Here is a 27,212-nt window from a genome sequence, read left to right on the forward strand (position 1 = left end):
CCCATGGCACAGAGAGAGGCAGGGAGAGAGAGAGAGAGAGAGGGAGGCATTGCTGTAAATTATTCATTTTTCTCCATGGCCCTTTTAGTTATGTAGCCATTCATATCAGCAGCTGGTGGACAGGCTCTGGAAAGATGAGAAGGGCTTGGGCAAGGAGCACAATAAGTTGAGAGAAACTAAAGAGAGTGTTCGGGAAATAGTGCTGATGGCCACAGTCCAGAACAATGACTCTGGGTATCAACATTCACTACCAGCTCAGGACCGCTGTAGGGGTACGGCAGTTCACATCAGAGACTGGGCATCTTTGCAAGAAGCATTCCAAAGGGGTGTATAAACATATAGGCTAAACTTCTGTGTCATCCCCAAGCTAAGGGAATGGAATGCTGCTGGGGCATTCCATGTTTACCTCCTTTTATTAGTCTGCCATTTATATTTTCCAAAAATCTCTCTTAAACCAGGGCAGATTGTGTTGTCATCGAACTGAACTGACTCATTGTCACAGATGGCTTGAGTGGTGTGGGTGGTGATGTCAGGTTCAGGAAGCAGTAGTAAACACCAATGATATGGGGCGAAACGTCCGCAGCCGTATCTTTATTAAATAACAAAAATAAACAGTTTAAACAAAAACACACACTAAACAAAAGGACACACGGGCCAAAGTAAAACAAACATAAAACTATAATTCTATTTTATAACAAGTACCTTGTTCGCTGGCTGGTAGCATTTGTTGTCTGAGCCCGGAGTAGGTCTTTCATGCTGTGGCTGGAGCCTTAATTACCCATTAAACAATTACCTTATTAAGGCTCCAGCCACATTCCCACGGGCTTTACTGGGATGAGGATTTAACACCATCCACGCCAGCTAACCTTTATGACTAATATTGCCGGATGGCTTTCGTCCGTCCGCACACACACTACACACAATCATAATAATAATACTACTAATAATAATACAACAAATAATATATACATAAATAAATAAATATGCACAAGGGGAGGGCACCCCGTCACACTCATGTTGAGAGGCATTGGTATAATGTTATTATTAATGGGGAGGCATCCTTTTTTCAGTGCTCTGTGCAGTAAGAGGTTAACTTTTAATTTTTCTATGTTCATTTAATCGATTACTCAAATGGCTGTTAATATTCTGTTATTGTGGTCCTCAGGGTCCAGTTCACAACCTGCGTATTCTATCAGAGAGTAGCAGCCCCTGTGCTGTATACTACTGACCATCAGCCATGCTATGTCCTGTCAGTGTGACAGAAACCATGAGGACCGATAAACATGGCTCAGTAGTTCACTGTCCAAGTCAACAGTTTCTCATCGCCTGTGTAAACTTTTTTTTTATTTCCACTTTCAAAGAATGCCACATGTTTTATTGACAGCTACATCAGTAGTTATGAAGTGCTGTATGAATATTTGCATATCTCTTTTAATATCATCACAGGATATGATACTGGCTCTTGTTCTGCTGGAGTTTTCTTTATCTTCCCTCAACTCCTCAATCTTAATTCTTAAAAGTAAGTGTCCTCTGTTTTTCATTATCTCTTATGGGATAATTTAATAGCAGGTGCCTATGCTATTTTATACCCTTTAGTCTTTTTCAGTGAAAATGTTGACTAAGAATTTTCTTTTTAGTTGACCCATGCTTTCATAGACTGGGGTTGATCTGTTGATAAAACTACAGATGGATGTTTTTAGATAATGGGCTCTATTCACAAAGCTTTTTAAAATCTGCTTTTATGCATAAAATCAAGTTTGATATTTCTGAAACTGTTTTGGACCAATGATGGTTTCATTAACAACAGTACAGAAAAGCTTCATAAATATCAAACTTTATTTTATTAATAAAAACAGACTTTAACAACTCATGAGTTAAAGCTCTGCAAATGGAGCCCAATTTTACAGGACTAGGGAATCCACCTGGATAGCATCAACCACTTCATTTTATGGGTTAATCATGGATTGGTGGTTGAAGCAAGCCAGGGTATTTCTATGAAGTTCTCATTTCTCTGGTGGGGTATAGGTTGATCCAATCGACATCTTAGCTATGCCTTTACCATGGTATGGGTTGTCACAATAATCAGTTATCAGAATAGAGATAAAAAACAATAAAGTCCCTTGTCTTCTTTTGTTTAGTTCTTATCAAGAAAGCCTTGCTTTTACTTGTTACTGTGGTGTTAACAGCATGGATACGTTCCTAAATTACACTTTGAATGGAAGCTTGACCCCAGCTAAATCTGATTTGGTGGAGAATATTAGAGGTCCACTGATTAATTATGCATGCTGGGGGTAAAAGATGCAACAATCACACAACATGCATGGCTAAGCACTCCATCATGCATAATTAAGAGCCGCTTTGTTGGCTAATTGTCCTCATCACAACTGGCTTCACCTGATCTTGTTCAGCTGTAACCCAACTCCAGGAGAGGTTAAGAGAGGCAGTGCAAGTCAATAGGACCATTAGACAGCTATCTGGTATAACAGTGTAAAACACATCCGGTGAACTACAGTGGTGAGATACCAACAGTCCTGTTGATCTGACAAGATAAAAGCAGCCCGAATCAGGGATACTACCCATTTAAAGAATAAAGATGCTTCTGTGGGCACAGTACATTTAGGGTTGGTGGAGCAGGCTTCACCCATGCTCTAAAGGAGTTTAGCATATTATCAAATTTATCAATGAAGCATGAGCTGATTTTTTTAGAAGTAAAAATGCTTTGATACACATCAATAATCATCACAATATTTGCACAATTTTTATTTTACTTACTAGCGCTCCAGCTAAGCTGCGTACTGGGTGTTTCACGCATTGAAAAAATATGAATTACAGCAGATATATTTAAATGTAATGCTAAAGAATATGCATAGCAATTTTGCTGTACAGCTTGAGTTTGCATTTATTATTATTTATTTATTAGCAGACACCCTTATCCAGGGTGATTTACAATTGTTACAAGATATCATATTATTTTTTACATATAATTATGTATTTTATATACAATTACCCATTTATACAGTTGGGTTTTTACTGGAGTAATCTAGGTAAAGTACCTTGCTCAAGAGTATACCAGTAGTGTCCCCCACCTTGGATTGAACCCACAAACTTCCAGTCAAGAGTCCAGAGCCCTAACCACTCACTACTCCACACTGCTGCCCTATTGCATGTTATCAAGGTTCACTTTGTTGTCTCCCGATGTCTCAATGGTTAATTGTGAATACACTACATGGGGTAGCTAGAGAATGGATCATAGAAATGCTGGGACAGCTAATGGGGATTGGGAACTAATTTGGGAATTGCCAGAAACAAGTCTGGTTTATAATAGAAAAAAAATTAAAAATGTAAAAAACGAAGCTGATCGGTCCGCGAGGACGGCTCTCTGCGAGCCAAGGGAGAACCATGTCTGATTTCTAAAACATTCATGTCCAATTTCAGGTTCTTCCTCCACTCAGGCCTTGCTCCTGTCCCATGAATTTCATCATAGAACATGAATAAAGGTGAGTGTTATGAAGTCCCCACCTATTTTGTATATTAGGGATTTACCCCGATTAACTAGGGAACTGTGAAAGGACATATCATATGCTGACTGCAGATCACTTCACCTGAAATCTTAAGCCTTATCACAATGTACATATTAATATGCCATTAATCATAGCCTGTTTCAGATGTGTTACAAAATACCATATATATTTAAAAAAATAATAATGTGATTTACCACCGGTCAACTTTAAGTCTTACAGGAGATCTTGGAAAAGATGCTCACCATGTTACAAGGCATAGCCAGTTAACTAAAAGATAGTCAAATGAGTTAGAAGATAACAAAACACAGACAAAAAAAAAACATTACGAACATTTTATTGGATTGGCTGAAAGAAAAAAAATAAGCCTGGATTTTAAAAATAGTTGATAATGATACATGTTATGGAACCATAAGAAATTCAAATGGTGAAAAATACAGCATGTCCAGTTCCCTTTCAATTCAAAGACGAACACCAATGACATTATGTATGGGATATGCCTGCCCATTGGGTAAATAATTGTTGAGCTCTCTATACCAGAGCTGCCGATAGGCCCCTTCCTGGGATGATGCACTCGGTCCCGCCCACTGAGGGATTAAAACCATCATCCTGAGGAAGCCATTTCTCTTTTTCCTTCTCAAGACGGTACGGTAAGACCTCTGTGTTGAGCTGAGTGTGTTGATAGAAAAGAGCTTTCCAAGTCAAATCGAGTCGATTGTATTTCCCTTGCATTCATGCTGAAAGCTGGTTCGCCGCTTTCCCGGAATCAGTGACTCTGAAAGCCTTTCACCTTTCTGTCTTTAGGGTAGGCACAATTGCATAGCTGCCCCCCGGTGCTTCGGTACCGCGGTGCACGCATAGCCCTTGGTACTTCGGTATCTCAGTGCGCAAGGTGCTCATTGCACACGAAACACAGTGCCCAGCACTACAGCGTCAGTGCACAGACACAGCGCCGCACAGTACTGCTCGGTGCGCGCAGTGCTCGGTATGCACGGTGCACACGGTGCACACAGTGCTTGGTGCCCACTGCTACAGAATTACTGCAAGAGCGCATGGTGCTGCACGGTACTCGGTGCACGTAGTGCTACGGTGCTCAGTGTGCACAGTGCTCGGTACGCATGGTGCACATGGTGCACACAGTGCTTGGCGCCCACTGCTCATCGCTACTGCAAGAACGCACGGTGCTGTACGATACATGGTGCACGGAACATGGTGCACATAGTGCTATGGTACTCGGTGCACACGGTGCTTGGTATGCACAGTGCACATGGTGCACATGGTGCACGGTGCACGGTGCTTACCGCTACATTAGTGCATGGGCATACGATGCCGCACGGTACGCGGTGCCCACAGTACTCGGTGCGCACGATGCTCGGTACGCACGGTGCACAAGGTGTACAATGCACACGGTGTTCAGTGCCCTCCACTACAGCGCTAGTGGGTGAACGCACGCCGCCACACTATTAATCAGTGCTTGAGCGCCGTTACAACCAGTGCAAGCGGTGTTCTGTGCACAGCCGATGCAGAACATCCAAACTCATGTACGGAGTCGGGGTTCCATCCCTGCACGGCCTGCAATGCAAATATCCCACAATTGGATAAGCATACCTTTGTGCGCGGTGCTTGGGCGTCCAACATGCCACCTTGGCCCTCAAGAGGGAGGTGGCCTGCAGCATCTGTGTGGCTTTTCAACCCTGGGTGAAGGAGAATAGGTTGGAGAGGGCCACGAAGGTTCTACATCCTCGGTGGCCGGACTGTCGGCGGCTTTTGGAGCCCCAGAGCCCCTCCTCCATGACCTGTCCCGGACCCCCTGCTGGACATCCCCGACGCGCAGGCCCCCCGTAGTCTCTCCCCATCTCAGCAGGCGAGAAGGGTGAAGCGTTCGAAGCAGGCGAGGGACATTATGGATCTCAAAGCCCAGATGGCCCAGATCCTGGTGCTCTTGGCCAAACAGGCACCTGAGGCCCTGGCCGCAGTCCCAGCTTCATTACAGCCCCAATTGCCATACCCCCCCTCCCCCAGGGGAGATCAGGGTGGATGGGAAGAGGCGTCCTAGCTGGTGCAAGAGGACACACTTTCTATAGCGGCCTCTGGGGATGGGACTTCCTTCTCCTCTGACATGCTGAGGAAGAACCTGGCTTCGAGGTAGCCTCGGAAGCCAGCACTCCCCCGTTGTCTAGCTCAGTTTCGACACTGATGGGATGTCCTGCAGCCTTCCTGTAGGTCCCCTGGATGCCAGCAGCAGAACCACGCCAGTCCGTTTTCCAGACCCAGGCGATGGCTCCTCGCCCTCAAAAGTTCCCGGCCTTCCCGGACTTCCTGGGATCGTCCAGCCTCAGGTCCTAGCATGCTAAAACAGGCCACACCATTTGCCTCTCTAGAAGGTGTGGAAAAGGTGTGGAAAAGCTGGGCCTAGCGGGGTTCCCCCCAGTAGACGCCACCATCGCAGCCCTGGTTAAGGCCCCGCCTGTGGGTAGGTTGGCTAGAGACCTGGCGTGCCCGAACCCTGAATGCAGGGTGACAGAAACGCACCTCAAGCAGGCGACTCACCTGTCAAACACGGCGAGGTCTATATGGATGGTGTACTGCGCAAGGCCCACGGAGTCTCCTGTCCAGCATGCTGCTGCAGGTCTCCGGTCTTCAAGGGCAAGCTCTTGGCTGGAGTCTGGTTAGCCTGATTGTGGTTTGTACACAGCTTTGGATGTCACAAGCCAGAGTTCCTGATGCGGATTTGGGAGGATGGCAGCAGGGTGTCTCTGCGCACCAACCCTGCTTTCCTCCCCAAGGAGATCACAGCCTTCCACATTAATCAGTCTGTGGAACTGGAGTCCTTCCCTCCACCCCCGTTTGTGGGCATTTAGATGCTACGTGGATAGGACAAGAGCTCTGCGTCATTCTGACCAGCTCTTTGTCTGTCATGGGACCAGACCCTAGGACAGCCCCTCTCAAAGCAGCATCTGTCACATTGGATTGTGGATACAGTCTCAACTGCGTATGATGGTGCTGGCTTGCCCCCTACCTGGGAGGGTAGCCACACTCTCCACTAGAGGGTTGGCTACATCTTGGGCCCTCTTCAGAGGGGCCTCGCTGTCCGATATTTGTACTGTGGCTAGCTGGGCTATGCCGCATACTTTCTCCAGGTTCTACCGCCTTAATGTGGTAGATCCTGCCCTGCCTTCATTAGGCACGAGGGTCCTTGAGGGTGTAAGCTCACACCGCTAACCCTTGGGTTATGCCTTTCTGATGCATCCCTCATATGCTGCCGTTCCTTCTCCCTCGCGACAGCTCTGGTATACATTATTATTATTATTATTATTTATTTCTTAGCAGACGCCCTTATCCAGGGCGACTTACAGTCGTAAACAAAAATACATTTCAAGAATCACAGTACAAGTAATAATACAATTAAGAGCAAGATAAAAATACAATGACTTTGGTTCTAGCAAGTACAAGTATAACAAAATACCATTCAATAACGGAGCAGATAACAGTGTCAGTGATAGTTACATCAGGATATAATTAAATACAAAATACTACAGATTAAATAACACTTGTGACAGATTACAGTACTCTAAAGTACAGGATTAAATGCAGTAAAATAGGGGGCAGATAAGAGCAAGTTGTCACAGACGGTTCTAGCATGTCCCTTTTGTGCTATAAGTCATTAGATCCTTTTGCAAGGAAGGCCTTGGTTGTAAGGGTGTGCGGTTCTTTGATGGACCCAGATTCAGTTAAAATGTGTTTGCCCACTGACGATGGGAAGGAGAATATAGAGATGGGAGCCCATCTAGCAAAAGCAGTGTTGAAGATGACTCATCTTGGCCGATGAAGCGGGGATTTTTGATGGTCAGCGATTTAAAAGCCAAGATCATTTCTATAATGAGCGATCTCGTTAATATTAACGAACGGAAATACCTTTCGGATAACAGAAGATAGGAGTTTATCTTACAATAATCATTGTCTATCTATAACAGAAATGAATTAGAACCTGGCAGGAAGAGATGGGAATGGAAAGCGTAGGACGTGTTAAAACGTTAAGTTAGATATTGGTTTGAAATAATGCTTACGATAGTGTTTCATATTAATCGACCCTAAAATTTGCAAAAAGCAAAGGTTGTCTTAAAACCTGCTTTGACTGGATTTTGTATGAACAGTGAAGAAGGTCAGACACAGTTCAGTCACTATAACACTATTACATTTTAATATGTTAATTCTAGCCTGTATTTAGATATAAATAACTGGACCTTTTCTTAAAATCTTGAAAGATTTATCAATAGAGTAAAATAATATTACAATTTCTAGGAGTAACTGTTATACTGAAGTAACTTAATTAGAAATACATCTTATAATGCCATTTAAAGATAAACTGTTCAAAGAACATAGTAATGGTTTATTATAACAGAAGCATGGCACTGACAACATTGCAACCATATTGTTGACACGTTTACGATGATATTCATTTCATTTAATTGATTTAAGAATTAGTTCAGTTTCTCCAACTAAACAAAAAGTCTAGACATTACAATATCAATTAAACCAAAGAATATACATGTTTAGTTTGTATAAAGATTTTACTGCAGTAAGAAACAAAGGTATTTATTTACAGGGAAACTGTAAAGTGAAAGAATTAAATGTTTGTCTCAGACACACAGTAGAATTCTGAAAGGGCATTAGACCTTCAAAAAATAAAGCTTAGTCTTTGGCATCTCAACGCAGGATTCGGTGTTGGCTCTTGAAAGCAGGATTTGCCAACCTTGGATGATAACCAACGGAAGGTGCTTTAAGAAAGACAGGAGTATGTATCTCATTATATTATAAGAAAATAATGAGAGCTGTGTGATAAAAGTTAGGATGTAAGCGTTTTTTGTATTATCTGAAAAGATACCGGTACAGGTGTCTCTTGAATCGGCCAAAAAATGACTTCATGCGGTGAATTTGGAAAAGCACTTACAGTGGAGTTTCATATTAATTAAAACAATAGTCTTGGTAAGTAAACAGGATGCCTGAATCCTGCTTGTGCAGCAACTTTTGGAAACAGAGCGAGAGGTCAGGCATAGTCCGAGAATGGTACAAGTTAATACAAGGCTGTTATATTTAACATGTTTATTATAGCTTAACTTTAAATGAAACTAACTGAACTGACCACTGTATGCTTATTCAAAGGCAGTCTTTGTCAAAAACTTTGTTAACACACATTTGTATATGAAGTTAAACTGGCCCATTGATAACACACTGAAAATGTAATATGCGGCTAAGAGGGACATGTATTTTGGACTCAGCTTAATATAATCAAATAGAGCTGGTATTTCATATTAAAAACATCTCTCATATATACAGATATACTTGTATTATATTATAGCAAGGATTCTGTGAATTTTGGTCCACCTGACTTTTCAGATAAAGGAGGAGTTGGAAAAAGGGAGCGATGAAATCATGTTCCAATATTTTTGGCAAGAAGTTATATTCAATCAGTTTTGAAAAAGGAGTTGAACAGATCCTTCTAGAATGTATCATTAACTCTGATTCGTTAAAACTTCAAATTAAATTAGAGTCTGTGTGATTTTCTTTATTATTAAAAGTCACCTGGATACGTTGCAAGCCCAGTGCACGAACAATCCACTACAGGAGTTTGAAACATCTTAATGTCCTTCTGAACGTCTCCCCTGAGTTTAAGAGTGTGCTCAGAGCATATACATAAATAAAAAGAGTACGTTGCGAAAAATTCTTGACAAAGTTAAGCAAGTAAAAATGATCCCATTCATAATGTCATTGGTGGTTGTCTTCGAATTGAAAGGGAACGTTACTTTACTTACCGTAACCCTGGTTCCCTGAAAGAGAAGACTACCACCAGCCATGAGGTCGCTTGAGTCACCCTCATGGAAAAAGAGAAATGGCTTCCTCAGGATGATGGTATTAATCCCTCGGTGGGCGGGACCGAGAGCATCATCTCAGCAAAGGGCCTATCGGCAGCTCTGGTATGAAGAGCTCAGTAATACCTACCCAATGGGCAGGGATATCCCATACATAATGTCCACTGGCTGTGATTGACAGAAGTAGTTTTGGCACAGTGAAATGTAAAAAGAAATAGTTCACGTCACATCGAAATGTAAATAGCGAAGCAGAAAAGGAAATGTCGTAGCCAAAATGTAAATGGACAGAGTGAAATGTAAAAAGCAAGGGGCAAAAGTGAAATAAATAAATAAACAAACAAATAAATAAATGAATCAATAAATAAATAAAAAGGGAAATAAATACATACATACATACATACATACATACATGAATAAATGTCCATGTATTTATTTATTTATTTCTGCATTTATTTATTTATTTCTATATTTATTTACCTATTTATTTATTTATTTATTCTTAATTTTGGCATGGAATATCCTCCATATGCTGTACTTTCAAAGCGACCCGTATAAATTGCAGTATAGTTTAAAGCAGTAACTACCTTTTGCCACTAGATGGCAGTACAGTACAGCATAGTGAGAAAACATCAACCATATTATCTGTAACAACTGGTCGTATCATTATGATAGCGGTGCATTATTGAAGCTAACGATATGTGTTAAATGTGCCAGGGGTGGTTTTTAATTATATTTTCTTTTTAAGTTTTAAAAAAAAACAAAAATAATTTGCGTTGGCCGGGAATCGAACCCGGGTCAACTGCTTGGAAGGCAGCTATGCTCACCACTATACCACCAACGCTAACAATTTGCAGCTCTAGTTCTATTACCCACGTATTTTAAAAACATTTATGCTAGATCTATGGAAAAGACCACGTGGCCTAATGGATAAGGCGTCAGACTTCGAATCAGAAGATTGAGGGTTTGTGTTTCTCATTTTTATTATCTAAAATAGGCTTTCCTTACATAGTCGGGATATATATATATATATATATATATATATATATATATATATATATATATATATATATATATATATAAAAAAAAATGTATTTATTTATTTATTTCGACATTTTGCTTTTTAGATTTCGTTGCTGCAAAAATGAAAAATAAATAAATACATGTCGAAATCAAAAATAATATAGACACTTAGGTATGCCAAAATGAAAAATAAATTAATAATGAAATATCAAACTTGATTAAATGCAAAAATATAGAAATACATAAATACATTTCTATATTTTGAAATTTATTGGTTTACGGATTACTTTTAAAATAATAACTGTGTAACGCTGAAGAAGAAAACCTACAAAACTGATAAAATGTGTTTTTTTTTTTTAAATATAAAAATAAATATATAAGTAACGTGAATTGTACAAAAAGCTAGCAGAGGATGGTTTCGATCCATCGACCTCTGGGTTATGGGCCCAGCACGCTTCCGCTGCGCCACTCTGCTTATATGGACGCGTGCCGCTATTTAGTATCAATAGTTGTGTGGTGCTTTTTGCAAGTTTTAAAACAACACCAGAGATACATTATTTAATTATACTTTTCAAATAATTACTGTAGCTACGTAAGACACGCTATTTAAAAAAATAAAAATAAAATACCGACTGTTTAAGAAAAAAAAACTTATTTTATTGATTTAAAAAATTGAAACACAAAAAGTACGACCACGAAGGGACTCGAACCCTCAATCTTCTGATTCGAAGTCAGACGCCTTATCCATTAGGCCACGCGGTCTAGACACAATGAGAGCACCAAACACAGAATCAGTCAGTGCTTGCACTTTATTCTCGCCGTTCAATAGCAGAAAGTTAAACGTCCAATGAAAATCGTCCGAGAAGTGGAAGTAGGCGATGAATGCACAGACCAGCAGCAGAAGATGTGTTAAATAAATAAATAAATAAATAAATAAATAAATAAATAAATAAACAAACAAACAGTACTTCGCAATATTGCTGCTTTGCTTTGTACAAAGCTTTGGGGACACTGAGCCAGAGATAACGGTCAGCGCCAGGGAGAGTCAATCTAATTGGAGAGTACAGGGATTATAACCAGGGATTGGTTTTGTCCATGGTAAGATTGTGTATTTAAATTAATTGAACATATCGGTACCTTTTAGGGAATATACCGTATGTCAAAACGTAAAGGGACAGATGATACCATATTACATACTAGACAATGATGAATATATATATATATATGTATATGATGTTGCTCAGATGGTCATGTGTTTAGAAAAACAACATGAAATTGGCAGCTCACAGGCGCCCACAATGGAGTTTGGCACCCACCACCAAATGTGGGGCACTATTGGGCACTTTGGCTAATGATGTTTTTATTTTCAAGCATCTCAGTCACATTTACCTATAAAACGATTCTTTCAAAACTAGCCAGAAATAATAACTTGCATCTTACACTGCACACTCACATGTGTGTCATTCCTTGGATCCAGTCACTATTTCAAACTTAGCACGGAGACCAAGACTAGAGAATACATAATATTAATAGAGTCCAGATTAAGAGGCACTTTTTCACACAGGGAGCTGTGGGTGTATGGGATGGTTTGCTAAGACATGTTGCTGCTGAGTCATTGGGATCCTTTAAGAGCTGTCAGGAACTGTAATGAAAAAACAACGCTGCACCTGCATTGAGGAGGTGAATGGCTTCCTCTCGTTCATTCGTTTCTTATGTTTTTATTTGTTTGCCTCTCTCTAGCCCAGAGCTTCTCAAAGTCGGTCCTGGGGACCCCCTGAGGCTGCTGGTTTTCATTCTAACCGAGCTCTCAATTACTTAACTAGACCCTTAATTGAACTGATCATTTGCTTAATTAGACCTTTATACTTGTTTTCAGCACTTAAATAGTTGCATATTTCAAGTTAGCTATAACATTTGATAAGTAACTTGAACTGTAACTGTTTAAAATTATAGATTCATTTGTGTAGCCCAATGTAGTCAATTTCCTGCCCTGTCCTATGTATGTATAATACATACATTTCCAGTGCTGTATTTCATTACTGCATTATTTACAGCCCTATGCTTATTACCTCCTACAGTACATTATTGAAAATGTATTAATTGTTGCAAAAAGCCATCTTTCATATACAGTATTAGGCTGTCAATAATGCACAGCCTCTGCTAACTTGTAGACTCCATGCCTGAGAGGCGACTGGCAATTTGGAATAAATGTGCCCCTTTTACAGGACTTGAAACCTTGACTACAGCGCTGTTTGGTTTGGCATTCTCTATCTTTCTTTCTTTGTTATATATGCAAGTTCTCTTTGTGCACTATCTTTATATCTACAGGTATCTCTTGACAAACTTTTTTTTTTTTTACTAGACTTTATACATGTAACGTTTCCAACTACAATATAATATTTATTTTTGTAGTTTATATTTGTAGCATTTTAAAGGCGTTTACTGTTGGTAGCACATTTCTTAAATAAATAAATAAATACAATATTTATTTTAAAAATATTTTTAAAACATAACATGTATTCAATACAGAACTGTTTAAATAATAATTTAAACCAGTTTTGTGTTGTTCTGTTGCTTTAAATTATAAGTTAACCATGTTTATATATGTGGGGTGCATTTGCACCCCTTTCTGCCTTCCATGGGAGCTTACTACAGCTGACAAAGGGTTACATTTGAGATTGTTATAGTTTATGAATCTAGTTAATGCAAAACATACAGTATATAGAACAACACCATAAATATGTATTTTTTATTCTAATAATGAAAACAATTGTTTAGAAATGGACCAGATGTCATGTACAGTATCTGGGTTCAGGGGTTCTAGTGCAGCATTGTAATCTTGATTACAAAAAAATGTATTTGCTTTCATTTATGAACTTAAGTCCTCATTCTGAGGCTCTCTGTTCTATCTGTGTGTCTGTCATAAGGCTGCTATCCACTCTCACACCCTCAGCCTCTCTGTTCCGATGCAGTGGTGTAAATCACTGGTGCTTGGTTGCAGCTGTGAAGGATCGTCTGGGCAGTGAGATGTCCTGGTGAGCTTGTCATGTGATCGGGGAGATTGCGAGGACTGCACAGGCGACCAAGGCGCTGAGGGCAGGGGAGTAGCGCGAGTTCAGGAGGCTGACAGTGAAGAGCCACCACTCCCTCAGGTACAGTAACACTGCTCCGAGTCTGGGGAACTCTGCAAGGAGGGGTTTAGAGTGTACTGTTTTGCCATTGCTCAGCTGAATATTATCACTAATACTGGTTCTATTTGAATAAGATTGTAGTAAAATAGGGCATTGTGCTCTGGGCTATCAGATATTTTGAGTTAAGCTATTGCTGGATTCATTTGTTATTAGATTTATTAGATTTCTTCTAGTATTTTATTTATTTTTCTTTACAATTTTATTCACAAGTTGATGCTAAATCACTGGGATCCTTTAGGACAAAACTTTTCTTATGTTAGCAGTCCACAAACTTTGGTATAATTAAAAGTGGGAAGTAGGCACCTACAGTACAGGCTGTTTCAAAGCCTAAGGATTGGCCATGGAGATTGAACTGCTCTTGCAACCCCTGATATGGGTAGGAAAGACACATGCACACAGTGTGTGCAATGTGGGGAGGCTCAGATCGTCAGTGCTTGTGCCATTCTTTCTCTCTTAATACATAGCAATGCTCTGGACAGTCATGCCCAGCTGTTCCCCAGTGTCCACCCACACACATGTTCAGACTAATTCTGTGGTGTGTTCCATGGACGACTATGATGTGAGCTGTCCAGAGCTGGACCAGCTGGTTGCCATGGCAATGGAGGTGGCGGGGGTGCATGGCAGCAGGATGACCAGTGGAGGTTTCGGGGGCTGCACAGTCACACTGCTGGAGGCCTCGGCTGTGGACAGAACCACCCAACACATTCACGTAGCTGGCGACCCAAACAGTGAAAGCAAGGCCTGGAGGATAGTGATGAGGACAGGGAGGCCTTGTGCTCTAATGGAGGGAGCTATGGGTCTGTAAGGTGGTGTGTTAATTAAGTTAGTATGATGTCATATAAACCTAAATGAGTCAATTATAGGTGGCTATTACAGTCATATGAATGCTTTTTTAGTCATCAAATTTGGTGGTGCCATTTGCTTTTTAGTTTCAGGTTTCAAATAAATTGAAAAAGAGAGTAGAGAAAAAAAAACTAAAGTCCGTTTCAACAACAGTACTGTTATTTTAGAAAATCAATTGAGAACTACAAATCATAGCTTTGTAAATTACAGCCATTAGTGTTTTCAGTTCTGGCTGCAAGCCTTTGTGATCATTGTTATCGCCCACTGGCAATGCAAATAAGGATAGGTGGAGTTTGCCTGTATGCAAGTATGTCTTGTGAATTGCTCATCCAATTGTGATAACAATTTGTATTGGCATTTCTAGCACAAGTTTCCGTAATAAAATATTTGAGGTGAAAGGGAACAGTAGGGTGACCTTATGCCTCCATGCTTACCAGGACTCACATTGCAATGCATTCTGGTACTTGTAGTACTGTGTCTCTTAAAAAAAGAGGAAGGTCAAATTAGTTGAAAAACCTGAACTGTCCTGGGAACCTGTAATTATTTTCTCTTAAGGAAGTTAAAGCTGCATTAACAACATGTTTGTATTTTCATTCTCTTTCTAACAAAAGGGATTTGTCAGCACTTGAGTGTATTGGTACAGTATGTATGCGGAAGTAAAAGTGAGCTGTTTCTTTAATTCCGACTGTGTTATTGTTTTTGCAGGAGAAGTATAGCGGGACAGCCACGTTCTATATCACTACACCCTCAGAGGGAGCCAGAGCCCTGAGTCTGTGACAGCAGTCATGCCTGGGGGTCTGCCTTCTCTCCTGGAGAGAGGAGCCAGTAGACTAGCACTTCCACCGCCTAGAGTAACCACTGCCCTCTCAGGCCATTGTGAGGCCTTTTGTTTTGGAATGAGAGCATTCATATTATTTTTAAACTGATTTTTGACTTTCTATATACATTTCAATATGATTAAATCTCTCAGTGTCTGTATCCTGTTTTTTTTTTCCTACTACTATACTTTTAGTCAGAAATAAAATGTTGTCACCATAATAATTTTCAAGCCATTGTTTTAGCTTATTTCTGTGGTAGTTATGAATATTAGGAACCCTATCACCAACCAGTTCCTTATATTGCCTAAGCAATGCAGCTTATTCAAGGGGACGGCTGTTAATGAAATCAAAATGTTTGTAAACAATGTAATGGTAACCCTAAAACTGACCTCATCTTATAAACATTTTCAAGAAGAAAACAGAAATTATAAATATGAACAAAATGATATGTGATTTATGAATAACTTAGCCCTGCCACTGATCTGTCACTGACACCCTGCCTCATTTTGAACCCCAGGAGTCCCTCTCTCAGGCTGACACAGGTCAAAAGTTATTCCTGTCATGGGAAACTGGAAAACTTTAAATAAGCCTCTTTTCTTGTTTGGCCCCAGGACTATTCATTTTCCCCAACCTGTTGAGGTCATGAGTGTTGCATTATGGTCTAGATCAGTGGTTCTCAACCCTGGTCCTTGGGGGACCCCTGTGTCTTCTGGTTTTCATTCCAACTGAGCTCTCAATTACTTAACTAAAACCTTAATTGAACTAACAAGTGGCTTAATTAGGCCTTTTTAATTGTTCTCAACTGCTAAAAAGTTGCAGATTGGTTACTTATACCATTTTATAGTTAAGATGAAATCTCCAACTGTTTAAAGCAGAAAACAATTAAAAAGGCCCAATCAAGCTATTTAGTAGTTCAATTAAGGTTTTAGTTAAATAATTGAGAGCTCAGCTGGAATGAAAACCAAAAGATACGTGTCCCCCGAGAATCAGGGTTGAGAACCACTGGTCTAGATATTCACTGCTGTTTAAACCATGGTAATCCGCTCTGGCCTTCGAGATCTAATCCAGTCCAGGTTTTTACTCCAAGCAGGTTCTAATGTAGTTAAATGAAGCTGTTAAGAGGCAATTATTAACTCATTTAGGACGTGGTTGGAAAAAAAGACCTGTAGTGGAATTGATCTCTGGTGTAAAGGATTACCTGTTGGATTTACATACAATGCTGTTCTTGCCAGTGTTTGGTTATGAAGTGATGAGTGGTAGCTAAAAAACAGATATCTGCCATATCTGATTGAATTGGTCCCAGGGGCCCATCGGATATGTGAAAATATCCCATCTCAGAGGGTGTTGTAATACTACATTGTAGTTGCTTTATTACGTAGGGGCATTATGAATGAACACATTGACACACCCGTAATAACACATACTTCACGTGTAGCGTATTCAGCAAGAGGTGCTTTGTGTTGTATATATTCTGGAAGTTATACTAAGGGATCATGTTCTCATTTGTACTTGTATTAGTTTATTTGGCACCCTGCAGTTTATTGTGGACGTAAAATGGACTTGTTCAATGTTCAATTTGTTTATGCTTAATAAATGACGGCTTTATTTGTACTTTCTGCCGTGCATTATTATATTCAACCTGGAGAATCGCAATGAAGATCGGCACTTTCCATCCTTCATTACATTTTGAGCTCCATTTACTACATATTCATAAAGAGGGTGTGTGTCCTAATGAATAAGTGATTACCCCCCGCCGCCGATGAGTAATCCCGGAAAGAGGTTCTGGAGGAAGGGCTGCGAGTCATCGTATTGTAAGGCAAGAGAGAGCGCTGAATCCGGGAGAGGGCAGCAGGAAATATTGAGGCTGCTCATTATAGCGTCCCGAGAATAAATAACCGGGGCAGTATCAACCGGAAGAAGAGGGATTAAGTAAAAGAAAGTCTTTGGGACTTTGCGGATTTGTTATAGGCTGTTGTAAGGAGCTAAGAGTCGGCCACAGACACAGAAACGCGCAGACGCGGCCGCTGTTCAGGTGAGTCTGTGGGCCCGAGTGAAGAGTGGGGTGTCACCTCTACAGGTGAACGTGTGATTGGAATGCAGGTGGCTAGGTCGATAGTTACCTTCGTAAACCGCCTGATCATTCATTCAATACAATGTACTCAGATAATTCAGCGAGGTATCCCATAATTAATATATTTGAATGAGGCTCACACCTTACTTTAAAAGGGTAGTTTGGGTTGGTTCTTCCTGGCACAGGTCGTGATGAGTTGTTGTTTTACCAGACAGGCTGATGCCTCAGAATCATGCATGCAGTAGGAGAAACTTCAAAAAGTTAAACATAAATACATAGAAATATTCACTGTCACTACCGTACTTGGGAAGGCAGAAAGAAATTGGGGTCATAAAAATGTACTAAAGGCTGGTGAAAGAAAGGCTACTAACGTACTTTAACGCGAAAAAATGCGATCTGTTAAATTAAATAAACGACTCTTGAAAGAACAAGCAGAGTGAAAACCAAGGGTAAACTATAGATTAAACGAAACTGGAATAAAACAAATACTGCACAACAACAATCCAGGACTTAGTTATAGATAGATAGTTATATTGGGAAGACCAGACTTCACTAAACAAAAGTCGGTTTAAGTATGGATGCCACCCCCTCACCTACTCTACCCCACGCGCCGGGCGATATCCCCGGATGTCCACTTGGCAAGTGGGAAAGTTTTTAGGCAGGGCACTATAGACGCTTCGCTTGTGCAGGTGCGTTACTAAACGCTACCTGTGATTTGCTGTTTGTTTACATAGTTACAGTAAGTACAGCAGAAACTAATCCCAAATTAGAAAAACGGAATGATGGATGTGTAAATTGTACTCATGCTCTAATCTGCCTCCACTGGAAATTAGTTCTCAGTGAACAGTTTGCTCAGTCTAATCCCCGTGGTTTAGGTGATGGATTTGTATCCCTTACTGTATGACAGGCACTTCTGTATCGTAACTTTTCAGATTATTTGTGTTAAATGTTCCCCAAAAAACTTTTATATGCTATGATTTATTGCAGATTTTTATTGCATACTAAAATTAGTTTTTCCGAAAGTTTTGTTTTATAGCTGTTTATGTCCCCTGTACAGTATTTTTATATTTTATTTTGGAGACCTCAAACTGATTGTGTTAGAATTTGTTACAAGAATGAATTCCATAGTGTACATTTGTCATGGTACAGTTGTGGGAATCCCTTGTCTGGTTTTGAAACTAATGTGTGCCAATTATTGATATATAGAGATTACTTTTATGCTTACACCGGTGGCACTAACTATTCTACAGTACTGCCCCATTACATTGTAACTTTGTAGTGGGGGGGGGGATGCAAAGATATGAGACCATATGATTTGTGTTCTGCCTTCTAACGAGAATCTGCAGGAATAGCTGAATGGTATTATGGTACAAATAGGAGCCATACGCAGGGACGTACGTAGCACACATGGGCTACTTTGTTCTTTTAAGTTGCTAGTGATAAACCAAAGCCAGTTGTATGTTAGTGTGTTTACACTTACAAATTGGACCTGAGCAGGCTTAGGGTCGATCAGAGTAAAAGATTCTTCCCATTTGAGCCACCCTTTTACAGTTGAGCACAGATCTAAGCTAGCTTTAGCCTTGTATGCTCGCGCATAGCCCCTGAACTGTAGTGCGTGCCTGATGACTTCATATCGACCACCCCTTGAGTGAAGACATTTCCTCTCCCCAAAACACAAATCGACCACAAGCCTGTCATTTGTGTCACTTGTGTGTTTCTACTTCAAGGTGGTTGTTCCATTCTAATTAAGATTTTATTTTGCCATTAGAAATGGAGCGAAGCATCGAAAACTTGTACCGTCTGCTTATCAGACTCCTGATTTTCACTTCTGATTTCACCTCAGGTGTATGTGGACACTCAAAGAAACAGGTGTTTTTGTTTACACCAGTTTTGTACACCAGTCTAACAATGACTCCCATTTATTGTCTTACACACGACAGTATTTTTGCTATTCAACAAAAGCGAAACTCATGCTGACCTAATGTTGTTGAAGCTGTCATAATGTTGTAGAAGAAACAAGGACACAATTACCTTACCATTGGCCTCCACCTGTGAACCATTAAAGTTGCTGTCACATTTTCTGGATAAAAACCCCACTGTTGAAGGATCATTGGTCAGGCTGTGAATCTGAAGGAAAATGAAGACCAAAGAGCATTCTACAGAAGTTAGAGATAAAGTAATACAAATGCATAGATTAGGGAAAGGATACAAAATAGTGTTTGGATATCTCAGTGAGCACAGTTGGATAAATAATCAGGAAGTGGAAGCTGCATCACACCACCCAGGCACTGCCAAGAAAAGGCCGTCCCTCAAAACTCAGCGCTCAAACAAGAAGGAGACTTGTGAGAGAAGCCACAGAGAGGCCAACATTCACTTTGAAGGAGCTACAGAGTTCAGTGGCTGGGAGTGGAGTAATGGTGCACCAGTCAACCATATCAAGAGCTCTGCATAACACTGGCCTGTATGGGAGGGTGGCAATAAAGAAGCCGTTACTCAAAAAGTATTATTATTATTATTATTATTATTATTATTATTATTATTATTATTATTATTATTTATTTATTAGCAGACGCCCTTATCCAGGGCGACTTACAATCGTAAGCAAATACATTTCAAGTGTTACAATACAAGTAATACAATAAGAGCAAGAAATACAGTAACTTTTGTTCAAGTGTGACAAACCACAATTCAATAATACAGCAGATAATAGTGATAGTTACATCAGGATATGATTAAATAGTGATAGTTACATCAGGATATGATTAAATACAAAATACTACAGGTTAAACACTTGGCAGATTACAGTATTCTGAAGTACAGGATTAAATGCAGTAAAATAGGGGGCAGATAAGAGCAAAATAAAGCACATTTAAATGAAGGGTGATAATGTCCCAGGATACAAACAGAGGAGTTCTACAGGTGCTGTTAGAAGAGGTGAGTCTTAAGGAGGCGCCGGAATGTGGTCAGGGACTGGGCAGTCCTGACATCTGTAGGAAGGTCATTCCACCACTGCGGAGCAAGGGTGGAGAAGGAGCGGGCTCTGGAGGCAGGGGAGCGTATTTATTGCCCGCATGCAATACTTTACACTTTTCTCTATTAAATTTCATTTGCCATCTGCCCAATTCTGAATGCTGTCTAGATCATTTTTGAATGACCTTTGCTGCTTCAACAGTGTTTGCCACTCCTCCTATTTTTGTGTCGTCTGCAAATTTAACGAGTTTGCTTACTATACCGGAATCTAAATCATTAATGTAGATTAGGAATAGCAGAGGACCTAATACTGATTCCTGTGGTACACCACTGGTTATCTCGCTCCATTTTGAGGTTTCTCCTCTAATCAGTACTTTCTGTTTTCTACCTGTTAACCACGCCCTAATCCATGTGCATGCATTTCCTTGAATCCCTACTGCGTTCAGTTTGAGAATTAGTCTTTTATGCAGGACTTTGTCAAAAGCTTTCTGGAAATCTAAATAAACCATGTCGTATGCTTTGCAGTTATCCATTTTCAATGTTGCATCCTCAAAAAAGTCAAGTAGTTTAGTTAGACACTTATCTCCCTTTCCTAAAACCATGCTGACTGTCTCCCAGGATATTGTTACCATATAGGTAATTTTCCATCTTGGATCTTATTATAGTTTCCATAAGTTTACATATAATAGAAGTCAGGCTTATTGGTCTGTAGTTACCTGGTTCGGTTTTGTCTCCCTTTTTGTGGATCGGTATTACGTTTGCTATTTTCCAGTCTGTCGGTACAACCTCTGTGTCAAGAGACTGTTGCACGATCTTGGTTAGCGGTTTGTAAATAACTTCTTTCATTTCTTTGAGTACTATTGGGAGGATCTCATCTGGCCCAGGGGATTTGTTTATTTTAAGAGCTCCTAGTCCCTTTAACACTTCTGCCTCTGTTATGCTACAGTTATTTAAAATTGGATAGGAACAGGTCGACATGTCGGGCATGTTGTCCGTGTCCTCCTTTGTAAAAACCTGTGAAAAGTAATCCTTTAATATATTTGCTATTTTTTTTTCTTCATCTATGATTTTGCCATTTGTGTGTCTCAGACATTTAACCTCCTCTTTGAATGTTCTCTTGCTGTTATAATATTGGAAAAATATTTTGGAATTGGTTTTAGCGCCCTTAGCAATATTGATTTCTATCTCTCTCTTGGCCTTTCTAACTTCCTTTTTGACTTGTGTTTGCAGTTCCAAGTACTCTTTCTGTGTACTTTGTTTCTGGTCCCTTTTAAATGCTATGTAAAGTGCCTTTTTTCGCTGAATATTTTTTTAATTGATCTATTAAACCATTTGGGCCATTTTGTTTTAGATTTAGATTTGTCTACTTTTGGGATGTAATTGTTTTGTGCCTCTAGTACTACATTTAAAAAAAAAACAGCCATCCTTTTTCTGTGGATGTTTTCTCTATTTTACTCCAATCTACTTCTGTTAGTCTCCGTTTCATACCTTCGTAGTTTGCTTTTCTAAAATTGTAAACCTTAGCTTTAGTCATTACTTTTGGGGTTTTAAAAAATATTTCAAATGAGACCATGTTGTGGTCTGAGTTTGCCAATGGCTCTCTGACCTCTGTTTTAGTTATTCTGTCTTCATTATTTGAAAAGACTAAATCAAGGCATGCCTCCCCTCTAGTCGGTGCCTTGACAAATTGCATTAGGAAGCAGTCATTTGCCATTTCCACCATTTCAGTTTTGTCCGTCGTGCCCCCCATCGGGTTTTTCCATTTTATACGGGGGAAGTTGAAATCCCCTATTAGTATAGCTTCTCCTTTTCTACACGCATTTTGAATGTCATTGTACAACAGATTATTTTGCTCAGCGTCTGAATTTGGCGGTCTATAGCATGCTCCTATTATTATGCCCTTTGAATTTGTGTCCATTATTCTGACCCATATTGATTCTGCATTGTTTTCTTTGTCCTGATTTAATACCTGGGCTTCAAGACTATTTCTTATGTATAGCGCTACCCCTCCGCCTCTTCTGTCCTGCCTGTCTTTCCTATACAGTGTGTACCCACTAATATTATATTCGTCTCCATCACTCTCAGACAACCAAGTTTCTGTAACACCCAACATTTTGTTTCTGAGACTTCTAGCATTAAGATAAATACATTTAATAGTGGTCTTACCTGAGTTGTTGCCCTTGTTTTGATGTGGTCTCCCTTCTGTTTTTTTGTTTTCTCCCCCCTTCCTTTCTAGTTTAAATGCTTCTGGACCTCCTGAAGGATCCTTTCTCCGAGTAGATTGGTTCCCTTTCTGTTTAAGTGCAGTCCGTCCCACCTGTATAGATAGTCCTTGTTGTAGAATGTGCTCCAATGTTCAAGAAAGGTGAAGCCTTCCTGTGTGCACCACGATTTCAGCCATGCATTTTGATTTTGTATTTCCAGCTGTCCATATGGTCCTTTGCAAGGCGCCGGCAGTATCCCAGAAAATACCACAGTTTTGGTCTTGTCTTTTAATTTCCTGCCTAGCTCTCTGAACTTGTTTTGCAGGGATCTTGGCCTGTCTCTTCCAATGTTGTTTGTGCCGATGTGGACGACTACTACTGGGTCGTCTCCTGTTCGTTCTAGGAGCCTGACCACATTCTCAGTGATGTGCTTGACTGAGGCTCCTGGAAGGCAGCACACTGTTGTAGTACAGGGGTCCAAACTGCGAACTGAACTTGCTGTGTTTCTCAATATGGAGTCCCCAACAATCATGACCTCCCTTCTTTTTGCTTCCTGGCCAGCCTAACTGTCTCTTGCCATTTCGCCAGTAGGCCTATAACGACATGCTAATATATATATATATAAAATCAGTGTATGTGATTTTATACAGCACTGCATATAATACATCTTGCATTGAGATAACACCACTGGAATCGGAATAAAGGAAATTATTATGTAATACAGTTCACGTGCAGTCACGGTTTTGGTAAGTAGCATTTTCAAAACCATATCATTATGTGCAGTATTAAAATATAGCAAATCGACAAAACCAACGAAATATTGTATATTTGACATTTTATTTTTAGTATTCTGTGTAACACGGGCCATCGTTTAACCTTGAAAAAAATTCAATACAGTACCTGAAGCAGATATACGCGTTTATCAACAACACCAACGTGTGTTGTAAAAAATTAAAGCAAAACTTGCTTTGAAAACTATACAAAATATTTACTTGGGGGCTAAGAATGAAAAATGTAAAAAAAAAAAAAAAAAAGCCATTTTTGATACGGCAATTGTCAAAATAAAGGGGCAGCTGGAAGGTAAGAATTTACCAGTCAGGTCAACGGCATTTAAATACGACTATTAAACTGTATCTGTTGGTAATGTGGTTTCTTCTATGCAGCGGTTTTTAAACTGGGGTACGCGAGAAATTCTGAAATGGCAGACAACTTATTTTATTTAGTACCACTTCCCAATCTATTGCAAACTTTTATCATGTAATCAACGTTTAATCGCTAACACCATATGTACGTTATAAATAGACGCTGTTGTTTAAATGTCATATAAACAGTTGGGCGGTTACTGCAGTCTGTCTTTGGGATAATATATATAATTTTAAAAAACTCAAAGCCTAGTCTTTAACTCATTTTATTTCCTGCGTGCGTTCATGCCTGCAAGTCGATATATATTTTTTTCAATGACCCGATTAAAGTTTATTGTAACTTAAGTACTATTGGTTCATTTCAAAATAATGTATGGCCAATCAGAAACCGAAGTATTGCCATGCGGTCTAATTTGACAAGCTGTTACGTCTGGTGTGAGAGTTTTTAGTTTTCAATCCAGTGAACAAATATGGATTGCTGGCTCAATACTAGAACATTACTAGCAAAGGGCGATCAAGACGCAATACCGTCGGAGATTAAAAACGCCAAAAATTTCTTGCGACTGAAGCTCTCTCCAATTTCCCTGCCATCATCAGTGATTTGTGTGGTAACAACAAGCAGGGACATCCATCACACTGATACTAGGTAAGCGTTTTATTATTGTTTTTTAATTAGCTTTAGTACTGTACGTTTTAGTCACCAAGAATTAAAAAATGCCAATATGTTTTCGTAATGAGGTCAGCTGTAGAGAGCCGTGGATAGTGAACTTTTCTTTGCCGCCTTTTCTGTAATTTTATTATCAATAAAAATACATGATTGCCATTTGCTATCATGGAATAGTCCTATGTCATTTCTGAGTGACTGAGTTTAGCACGGAGGCTTCGCTGATTTTAATTAATTAGTAGTTACAATAAAATTATGTTGATGTTTCCAACAACTACAAACCTGTTTGAGGGACTATTTTTATCCAAAAGTAAATATAATATAGCCTATATTTTTCACATTATAATACAGTAACTTTTATAATTGTATCTATCATATACATGTTATTGTACTGACGTTTTTTTTCTGTTTTTATTTTATTATGACTGTATCTCAGATGGGGGTACGCGGTGGACTACTTTTTTTGGAAAGGGGTATGCAGCTTAAAAAGATTGAAAACACCTGTTCTAATGTGATTTGGTACAACGAATATCCTCTACTCAGTGATACACCAGCGCCACTGTGACACGTTTCCCAAAAGTGACAGTGAGTATTGTAGAGACACCTTGGTTGTATCTACAGCTTTGCAGTTTTATTTTTTGTTCTTCAGAAACAAAAGGTCAGTAAACTCTGCTGGCATATTTAAAAACAAACAAAAATAAGAAATGGTGGTTGGTTCTGAATTATCAAACATATTGACCCCCTCACCGAAGAAAATGTCCTCCTAAAATTTAGAGTGGGGGCCACATTGACCCTCAGTCTGTAAGTCCTGGAGCAAACACTGTGTATATATATATATATATATATATATATATCTGTCTATCTATATCTATCTATCTATCTAATCTATTTATATATATTGTGAGACAGCAGGGAGGGGGTTAAAACCTCTCTGCAGTAAAAACATGTGCGGAATGCACATTTGTCTGGGTTAATTGTTAATTATCACCTGCACCTGGCTATGATTGTAAATTAGAGCCAGGTGCAGGGTTTATAAGGAGAACAGTCAGTCTGCTCTACGCTGCTGAGTAGAAGGAGGCAGAAGAGGTGCTCTGTCTCCAAGTAGCCAGAGAGAAAAAGTAAGTGCGGTGTCAAACCTGTGTGTTGAAGTTTGTGGTTTTGGGAAGGACGGGAAAACAGCGTAGCTGTCCCGCGTTAGTCAGGGTGTTCCTGAGAGTTGAGTTAGTGCTCCAAGAGGAGTTAGGTGTTTATTTTGTGTATTTTGTTTGATTTTTGTGTTTATTAAAAATAGCGCACCAGCGCTTAAAACTCCATTTCATTGTTCTGGGTCGTATTTTTAAAGGGGCACGAACCCGAGTGAGTTGTGCTTTGTCACAATATATATATATATATATATATATATATATATATATATATATATATATATATATATATATATATGTGTACTACAGTGTAGTCCTTGCAGTTTGTTACAAACCACATAGCTTGCATAGCTCAAGGTGACCGGCACTTTTAACTAGGGGGGCACCAATTGTGTTTTTTGGGACCAATTCCGAATATTGATATTCCATATCAATAAATGGCAGATACTGATTTCGATAAAGATTTAATTTATTTATAATACAATTGTAAACCATCACTTGAAATTGTAATTCGCCACTTAACAATTTATTTAAGCTTTAAACTTAACACCTGCGTCTCTCATTGGGCTGCTAGCCAGCCCAGCCGTGGCCCGCCAGTTGAAAACTCTAGGATGTCGCTTTATCAAAAGAGAAAAAAAAGCATTAAAACTCCTTGCAGCTTCTCTTTCTGGCAGCTTCCTCTGAATAAATGCGGTTTAGACTGGCCAAACTTGTTTGTGTGTGTGCAGGTGTATGGGTACACATATCTCCTGCAGGTATAGCCAGATCTGCAGACTCCTACCTTACTCTGAGAACAGTGGAGGCAGGGTGGAAGGGTGGCTATTTCACAGCTGTGTGGAATAATAACGTATTGGAAGAATTTGCTTTCTCTGATGGCATCTGTCTATCTCTGTAGGAAAAGAGGTGTAACAATGTATTGCAATACAATACCTATTATCAAAATACTGCTGTATCTGTTTGTCTCTCGAGCCATTTGGCAGACTAGTACATGGAACTGCTGTGCTTTTGCTTCTTGCTGTATGGAGTGTCATCGTGGTGAATCAGCTTGTGGTGAATTGTTTCACCCCTCGTAGTTTCGGTTGACTTGTGCCCTTCAGAGAATGTTCAATGAGCAATCCTGTAATAACCTTGGTGTAATGTAGGCAGTCCCAGGCCCTATGGACTACTGTATTTTAAATCAAGCATTCACTTGAATGCACAGAGGCTAAAACTCAGAGTTGGGTGACCTGATGCATTGACCAGAGGTCACACTAAACTCTCAAAACCTGTATTTTTACAATTTGTTTTGCCCTTCCCATATTCACTCCAGTTGAACATTACAATACTCTATATACATTAGAAACTATTCTAATAACAATAAATAACAGCTAACCTTGAAACACATTTTTATTTGAAATATTGTTCCTAATAAATTGTAGAGCTGTGTTCAAGTTCTGATGAATCAGAAACAATAAGTGCTAATTTTATTTACAAACATAACATGATGATCGTATGTATACTGGTATTCATACAAGGGAATACTAGTTATATGTAAAATGACTAACTCGTAGCCTATACTATACTTAATGTGTGTATGCCTAATTATTTTGAATACCCATTAAACATTGACGTTCTTTAGAAATAAAGCTGACGAACTGAATGACAATATTTTAAAGTCCTTCAAATATGCCTTTTATACTATATAGTGAGAACTGATATACTATATACAGAACTGCTTTGCCAAGGTGGTGTCGTACTTGTAGAAATAAATTAATACAGT

General features: G+C 39.5%; 1 protein-coding gene, 1 long non-coding RNA gene and 2 other non-coding genes across 6 annotated transcripts in view; 2 read left to right on the top strand and 2 right to left on the bottom strand.

Annotated features, from left to right (window-relative positions):
• Window positions 1-10,157: 10,157 nt before the first annotated feature.
• On the bottom strand, window positions 10,158-10,229 carry trnag-ucc (transfer RNA glycine (anticodon UCC)). Its single transcript has one exon. It is a non-coding gene; the product is annotated as a tRNA-Gly (tRNA).
• A 580-nt stretch (window positions 10,230-10,809) lies between these two features.
• On the top strand, window positions 10,810-15,880 carry LOC117424154 (uncharacterized). The gene is made up of 3 exons (XR_004547867.3): window positions 10,810-11,506; window positions 13,410-13,560; window positions 15,148-15,880. It is a non-coding gene; the product is annotated as an uncharacterized LOC117424154 (long non-coding RNA).
• On the bottom strand, window positions 11,098-11,170 carry trnar-ucg (transfer RNA arginine (anticodon UCG)). The gene has a single exon. It is a non-coding gene; the product is annotated as a tRNA-Arg (tRNA).
• A 1,097-nt stretch (window positions 15,881-16,977) lies between the features above and the next one.
• The window catches only part of LOC117424628 (LLGL scribble cell polarity complex component 2-like), a 57,771-nt gene continuing 47,536 nt past the window's right edge, over window positions 16,978-27,212 (top strand). Inside the window, exons 1-2 of one of the 3 annotated variants that reach the window (XM_058992492.1) lie at window positions 16,980-17,292; window positions 24,748-24,896. The gene's annotated coding sequence lies outside the window, so the exon portion shown is untranslated. Of the gene's footprint in view, window positions 17,293-24,747; window positions 24,897-27,212 lie in introns of all 3 variants that reach the window. The other 2 variants (XM_034041183.3, XM_034041182.3) reach the window with 2 other exon arrangements.

Source organism: Acipenser ruthenus, chromosome 19 (assembly GCF_902713425.1).
Source record: "Acipenser ruthenus chromosome 19, fAciRut3.2 maternal haplotype, whole genome shotgun sequence".
Taxonomy (NCBI): domain Eukaryota; kingdom Metazoa; phylum Chordata; class Actinopteri; order Acipenseriformes; family Acipenseridae; genus Acipenser; species Acipenser ruthenus.